The following is a 7,461-nucleotide window of genomic DNA, read 5'->3' as shown; positions in this document are numbered from 1 at the left end:
GGGGTGTACAGCCCATCTCGCTCAGTCCCACTTGGACCCCAGCAGCAAGTTAACCTACTAGGCAAAGCGTCTGCCCTCTAATGATCAGTGCGCATCATAGCGACTGGTCGAACAGTCAAAAGGTCGGACACTTAGCATATTAGGCTTTTATTATATAGGTTATATATTTGTATTCTGAGATTTTTGCTTTTTTACAAAGTGAAGAACATTTTGGTGTTTAACTCTCTCTTTGGAAAGGGAAATTAGCAGCTGTTGACTATTATTCAGACTTGGTCTAATTGTATATCTAGAAATGGAGTCCTAACTTAACTGTTTAATTCAAGATTGGAAGAACATATTTAAGCAGGTGTTGATCACGTCTTTAAAAAAAATATTGCATACTCCAGCCTTTCCAGGTGCAGTTGAAATTTTCTTTCCACCTACAAAATAAAACAGATACTAAATAGAGAGGTAAGGTCTATTTTGAGGCCTGGAAGTTTATTTCTTAAAGTTGAAGAATCTATGGTTATCACTCGACATATAGGACCAGTTTCTTTTAAAAAATAATACACCTTTAACTTTTTTGCAGCTTTATAATTGACATTGCATTATTTATAATTGATATGCATTCATTATAGTCATATATATATGTCAAGTGTATAACTTAATGTTTTGCCATGTATATGCTTGAAGCCACCACTGAAGTCAAGATAATGAATATGACCCTTTTTATTGTCAACTAAATAAACATACAGAAAATATACAAAACAAGGTTGTAAAACTCAAGGATTTATCTCAAAGTGAACATTCATAGTCACTCCTCTCTTTAAGAAAGAGAACATTGCCAGTCCAAAAGAGCCCCTTACCTTCTACTTCCCTCACAAAAGTAGATCCTAACCTAAATTTCTGGTAGTTGTTTGCTCTCATTGTAGTTTTAGAAAATGAATTTTTATTTATAAACACCATAGTAGAAATTCATCTATTTTTAAACTTTATATAAATGGAATAATATAGTATGCATATTTTTGGTGTCTAGCTTATTTTACTCAATGTTATACAGGGTGGGACAAAAGTAAGTTTACAGTTTTTCTTATGAAAAATAATACAATGATAAATAATAACACAAGAATAAACTCTGTGTTTCACATACAACTGTAAACCTACTTTCGTACCATCCTGTACTTATAAGAATGAATTTCATTATATAATTTTTGTGCCTCTATACAAATAATAATATGATTGCTTTTCTCCTATATTTTTTAAATTGTTAAATCACATTGATCTATATTTGAATGTGAAGTTAATCTTGCATTCTTGGAAGAAATATAACTTGGTCAAGAGATGAGAGATAGATAGCTGATAAATAGAAAGATTTATATATGTATTGTATTATATCTTTAATATATTGCTATATTCCATTTGTTAATGTTTTAGTTAGAATTTTTATGTAAATGAATGTGATACATTGCCTTCAGAAAATAGGCTTATAGGTCCAAGGTAATTGAAAAAAATCTGAATAATAAGTGGCTGACGACCAAAATATTCCTATGCAGCCGTAGGAATGACTTCAAGGATTCCAGACTAAAAGAAAATAAAAACAATAATTTAAAAAACCCTATAGAGTCCTCAGTGTTGGCACACCATGGGGGATGCACACTCCATCGAATTGTTCCAGGCAAATCTCTTAATAAGAAACACACAACACAAAGCATAAACCACAGCTTCCTGGAGTGGGGATCAGAACTAGGACTACGGACTTGCTCTTCCCCTTTCATGCTTATTCCAGACTAAATGCTCTTTAATCTGGAATGGCAAGTAAATTACCTCATTTGGCAAACCACTACTTTTTCCCTCCCTTCTTCCCTTGCTTCCTTCTTTCTCTCCTTCTTTTTATTCTTTCTTTTTTCCTTTCTTCACTTGCTGTTCCTTCTGATTATTTCTGAATCCTTTCTTTTCCTGCTAAGCATTTACAGTGATATTGCATTTGTTTATTTGTCTGGAAAACACATATATTTGCTGTAGACACCAAAATGTTTACATGATTACCTGTTAATAATGGTTATCACTACTTAAATGATGAGTATTGCTATTGTTTTATGTTTCTTTGAACTCTTCTGTGCTTTTTAAAGTTTTCTACAACAAATATGTAGTTACCAGAGGCCTGGTTCATGAATTTGTGCATGGGTGGGGTCCCTTGGCCTAGCCAGTGATAGGTGGGGGGAGGGGGAAGGGGTGCAGCTCCTGCATTGAGCGTCTGTCCCCTGGTGGTCAGTGCATGTCATAGCAAACAGTTTCGGTTGTTCGGTCACTTAAGCTGGTATATATATTTATATATAGATTCCTATAAATTCTTGGGGGAACATCAATAAATGTTGTTTTATTAGGTGACTAATATACTTAAAGTAGTTATTAAACAAGTCAAAGTAAAATAAATTTAGGTAATTGAAAAAAGTAGCAATTTACAGATGCATGAGAAATATTGAATGCAAAAATATGTAGAATTTAAATTTTGAGATTGTTCTTGAGAGTTAAAAAATTTGAACGAATTTTTATTTATTCACAATTTGGGACACACCCACTTATATTTTTTAATACTGAATAATACAGAATCAGAATTTTTCAAGCATTTTTTATTAGTTCAAACTGAACTGTATTATTCTAAGAACATTTTGCCTTCATTTTTAATATCATGTGTCATTCAATGAAAGCTAATCTATATCTTTGATTCATTTAAATTAAAATATCAAAATATTGATTTAATAACTACTTGGTGTCTAAAGAGAAATTTTAGAGTTTAAAAAAACAGATAATTTTATTGTTCCAATAGTAAGAAAATCAAAATGTTATGAAAGATTCAAAATTATTTTAACGTTGAACAATGACAGTTTTAGGTTGTTATAAAATATTTATTCCTACTTATAAAGGGATAAATGCATTTCTCTGAGTAAAGTTAGAATCTTTAGTAATGAAATGAATAAAATTTTCTTCATATTTTTGTTTTTAAATAATTATATGCAAATATGTACAATATTAAAAAAACATATTTTGATTGATTTTAGAGAGGGAAGGAGATGGAGAGAGAGAGAGAGAAACATTAATTATGACAGAGAATCATTGATTGGCTTCCTCCTACATGTCCCACTTGGGCCAGGAATCGAACTGTGATCTCCCAGTTCATAGGTCCACACTCAACAACTGAGCCGCACGGTTGGGCCAATGCTTTTGTTCAAAAGGCTCTTTTCAGAATATTTTACTGAATGTTTCTAGTTTTATACATATCACATGACAAAACTTAATAGCTCTTTAAGTAATTCCCTAATAAGTTTGAAATTAAATCTTCAACTATTATTATCTAATTTTAAGTTCTGTCTTGTTTGCTTTTCATGCTCCTAGTAGTTTTAAACCTTCCCATCTCTCTCTTTTACATTTCTCTAATCATTAAATGAGTTCTAGAGCCTACATATCATATTTATTTATCAAATATACCTCATATATCCATATTGCTTTTATAGCTATTTTAAATCACATCATATTTCCCAGCTTTCTTTTAATAATGTTCAGATACATCAGCTTTGGAACTCAGCCATCCTGGTTTCTTTCTTGCTTTCATCACATACTACATGTATCACCTTGTACAAGTTACAAAACTTCTTTGAACATTAGTTTTTTTCACAAAAATAATCCTAATCTGGAGGGTTATCTTGAAGATGAAATTATATAAATACATAGTATAGTTCCAGGCACAAAATAAGCATTTAACAAATGGCAGTACAATAAGTTGTGTAAATTCATGTTATACCCTATGCTCATATTAAATTTAGAAACTTATTTTTTGTTAATCCTCATCTGAGGATATTTTTCCATTGATTTTTTAGAGAGAGTGGAAGAGAGAGGGAAAGACAGAGAGAAATATCCATGTGCTAGAAACACATCGATTGGTTGCCTCCTGCACGAGCCCAGACCAGAGCTTGGGCTGGGGAAGAGCCTGCAACCAAGGTCCGTGCCTTTGACCAGAATCAAACCCGGGACCCTTTGGTCTTCAGGCCCGACAGTCTATCTACTGAGCCAAACCAGCTAGGTCCTTTTTTTTTTTAATTTAGGAACTTTTAAAAAATTTCTCAAGTTGGATAGCACTATTATTCTCTGAGAGGGGCATAGCATAGTCATCCTAGCAGGGGTCCTCAAACTACGGCCATCGGGCCACATGCAAATACAAATATTGTATTTGTTCCCATTTTGTTCTTTTACTTCAAAATAAGATATGTGCAGTGTGCATAGGAATTTTTTCATAGTTTTTTTTTTTTTTTAAACTATAGTCCGGCCCTCCAACGGTCTGAGGGACAGTGAACTTGCCCCCTGTTTAAAAAGTTTGAGGACCCCTGTTAGGGGCTTGGGTAAACTACCCCTTCTTCCTGTCCTGCTTCCCCTTACCCAGCTCTAGATTCATTTCCTGGAAGACAATTATCCAAAGGTCAATTTGATAAAAATCCAATCATCCATATTTATTTGTTTCTTTTAGCTGTTTTGAACACATTTACAATAAGCTTTACTACATAGAGTAGTTTCACTAACCATTGGAGTTTCCTGTAAGTTTTATTTGACAATTTCCATTTTTTTCCCTCACAGTGTTTTCGATCATTTTAAATTGTCTCTCCCTGACTATTTGTTGCTCTAACTGGAAGGAACTGAGATAAAAAGTAGAGACCACCTAGTGGGAGCTAGGACTGCCATCACAGAACAAAACACAGAATGGAGATGCCAGAGATAGAGGACTCAAGGGAGGTGAAGGACCACATGAGATATTGTTCAAGTCAGAATCATTTGAGAGGGAAAGAGGATGTTAAAATATTTAACAGACATTATTTTATCTACCACAGTGAAAAAACAGGAATGTCTTGGACAAGGATGTCTGGCCACCTTACCTAGGGGCACACTGCAGGGGGATTTAGGGCTGAGTGACAGAAGGGGAGATTAATGTGCATTGAAAAAGGAGACTGAGATAATAAGATGCAATAAAGGAGATAGAGCAGAGAAAGGGAAAATTTGAGAGACATGAGACTATTTAAAATATACTTTAAAATATATTCAAATAATTATCCAAAGCTATATTCTTTATGATTATATAAATGTATTTTTCATGAAAATAGTTTTCTGATGAATATATTTTTATGGATATGTTTTTCTATTGGGGCAAAGAGAAATAGAACATGCTTTAAGATGCTGTGATAAAGAAAAATTAAAATACTGTCAACTAAAACTTTCCAGAAATCTTTAAAAGATGGTGAAATTGTCCTAGCCAATATGAACTATTGTAAATTATTTTTTTATTGTTAAGCAAATAAAAGTTTAGTCTTCAACAAATTAACTTTCAATGAATGTTCTCATAGTGAGTAGACTTTCAGGGATTAGCTGGATAAATTTTAAGTCCAGAGAAAATTATAGAACATAGTTAATGTTAGGAATCAAACTCTTGAGAATTGAAGTTGAGATTGCTTTTAACTTTTGGTGAGTAAGTATAATAGGAAAGGACATATATTTCTATATGAAATGCTTGGATTTCTTTATCTCTTTTGACATTGGCTACTCCTGTGGAAATCCTATTGGGCACTAGATTAGCCAAAATGTCGGTAGGGAAGAGGCCAAAAGTGGGTAGGTAGAAGCTAACACTGGAGTGCAATTCTCTACAAAGGTGGATCGATCAGGTCCTTAGTGCGGAGTTAGAGGTGTGTTCTGTGTTTTGAATTTAAGCAGTCTTAATATTCCTGGGGACAGAAATATTTTCTTAGCATGAAACACAGGTGCAGGTATCGTGCCGCCAAGGAAAAGCACTGGTGAACATTTAAACATCCTTCCAATGGCATGGTCCAGAGCCAGACTTTCAGTCTGCCTCGGTGGCTTAAGTGCCTCATCACACTCACATAGAGATGGCCTGTTCTCAGTGTAATGAAAGGACGATCTCAAAGCAACAGGAGGAATCTTTGTGAAAAGGCAACGAGAGCTAAAATAATCTTCAAGGGAGTTGCCTATGTTTGTTCAGCAGCAAGAAGTTTTTAAATGGAAAGTGTTCTCTGGCTGTTTGTACTGGGCAGTAATATTTTACATTCCAGTCATCTCACTTAGTCTCATTGGACTGGGTTCTCCTTTTTAAGTTAAGAGGTAGTTGGCAGAATGTCTCTCTGGCACAGACCAGAAGCTTTTTCTTTCTATGTTTTCAGACTTTTCAAAGCTCCTGTGTTTATGCCAGGTTATGACAATAAAAGCTAGAAACAACAAATTACTCTAGTGTTTTGGTAGATAAGAGAACTATACTTTTGCTAAGAGGTCAGGATCCTTTTGGATTATTGCCTTGAAAATGCATTTTCTCTTTTTTTCACCTTATGTTCTCTCCCTGAACAGAACTGCATGTTCTCAGAACATGGGCAACATTCCCTCCTTCCCCTCAACGTGCATTGGCCATGACTGCATCGTGTATTCCTTCTGCTTGTCAAAGAGAAGCACTTATTTTCTATTCTGATCCACTTTACTTTTCTTCACTAATTCCTGAAGCTTTATGTCTCCGTTAGAATGTATGTTCACATGGACTGTTTGGTCATAAGAATCATCACCAATATGCCTTCCTTTATGAGAATACATTTGGGCATCTAGAACATCTGTATGGGGGCTGAATAGACTCTCTTCTTCAATTTTGGCATTTTTGTTGTTGACAAATATTTTGAGAATTATTTTTAGAATTACTGTGCTTTATTTTTTCCCCTTGAGTTCTGACTCATTTTGAACAGTTTTCTCCTTTGGGGATATAATATTGTTTATTATGATGCTATAGCTTCTCCAGTATTTGGATGGGAAGGTAAAAAAGAAAGGAAGGCAAAGAATGTTATGGAAATAAGACAGAAGTACCTTTACTTATGAATTCTTTTCAGGAAAGATGCAATTTTGATTTCATGAAATATATATGATAATACTTAAAACACTGATATTTAAAGAGTGATGTTTTGATTGTGAGAATGAGAAATTTCAGTTAAATATAGTTGCTTTCTAAGAGGGGCTGATTCACCTTTAAAAGTAGGGATGCTTTATGTCAATTCTGATTCACAGGTGTAGTGGATTGTCATGATGCCATGTGTCCAATCATGTGCTCATTTATTAATCCAAATTGAAGCCTTAAAAATATATAAAATTTAAATGATAGATATATTATGTTTTTCTCAAGATAAAAATCAGTTTCTTAAAATACCATTTCTCTAATTCCAGGTTGTAAACATTAGATATCTATAATCAGAAAATATTTAATCAAGTTGGTTTTCCATGTAGTGGTGTTCTTCAAACAGAATAAGTGAAATATTCAGGGTGCACGATAAAAGTAAAATGATAGCAACACTCATCTGTGTTGGGCTGGATGTCTTCAACAAATTAAGGGTTGCAAGGTACCAGGTAAAAAAAAAAACAAAAAAAAAACCCTTGTGAAGACTTACACTCCAATGT

The sequence above is a fragment of the Myotis myotis genome, unplaced genomic scaffold (assembly GCF_014108235.1).
Source record: "Myotis myotis isolate mMyoMyo1 unplaced genomic scaffold, mMyoMyo1.p scaffold_m19_p_5, whole genome shotgun sequence".
In the NCBI taxonomy this organism is placed as follows: Eukaryota; Metazoa; Chordata; class Mammalia; order Chiroptera; family Vespertilionidae; genus Myotis; species Myotis myotis.
The sequence above is the reverse complement of the archived record's forward strand: the minus strand, read 5'-3'. Positions refer to the sequence as shown.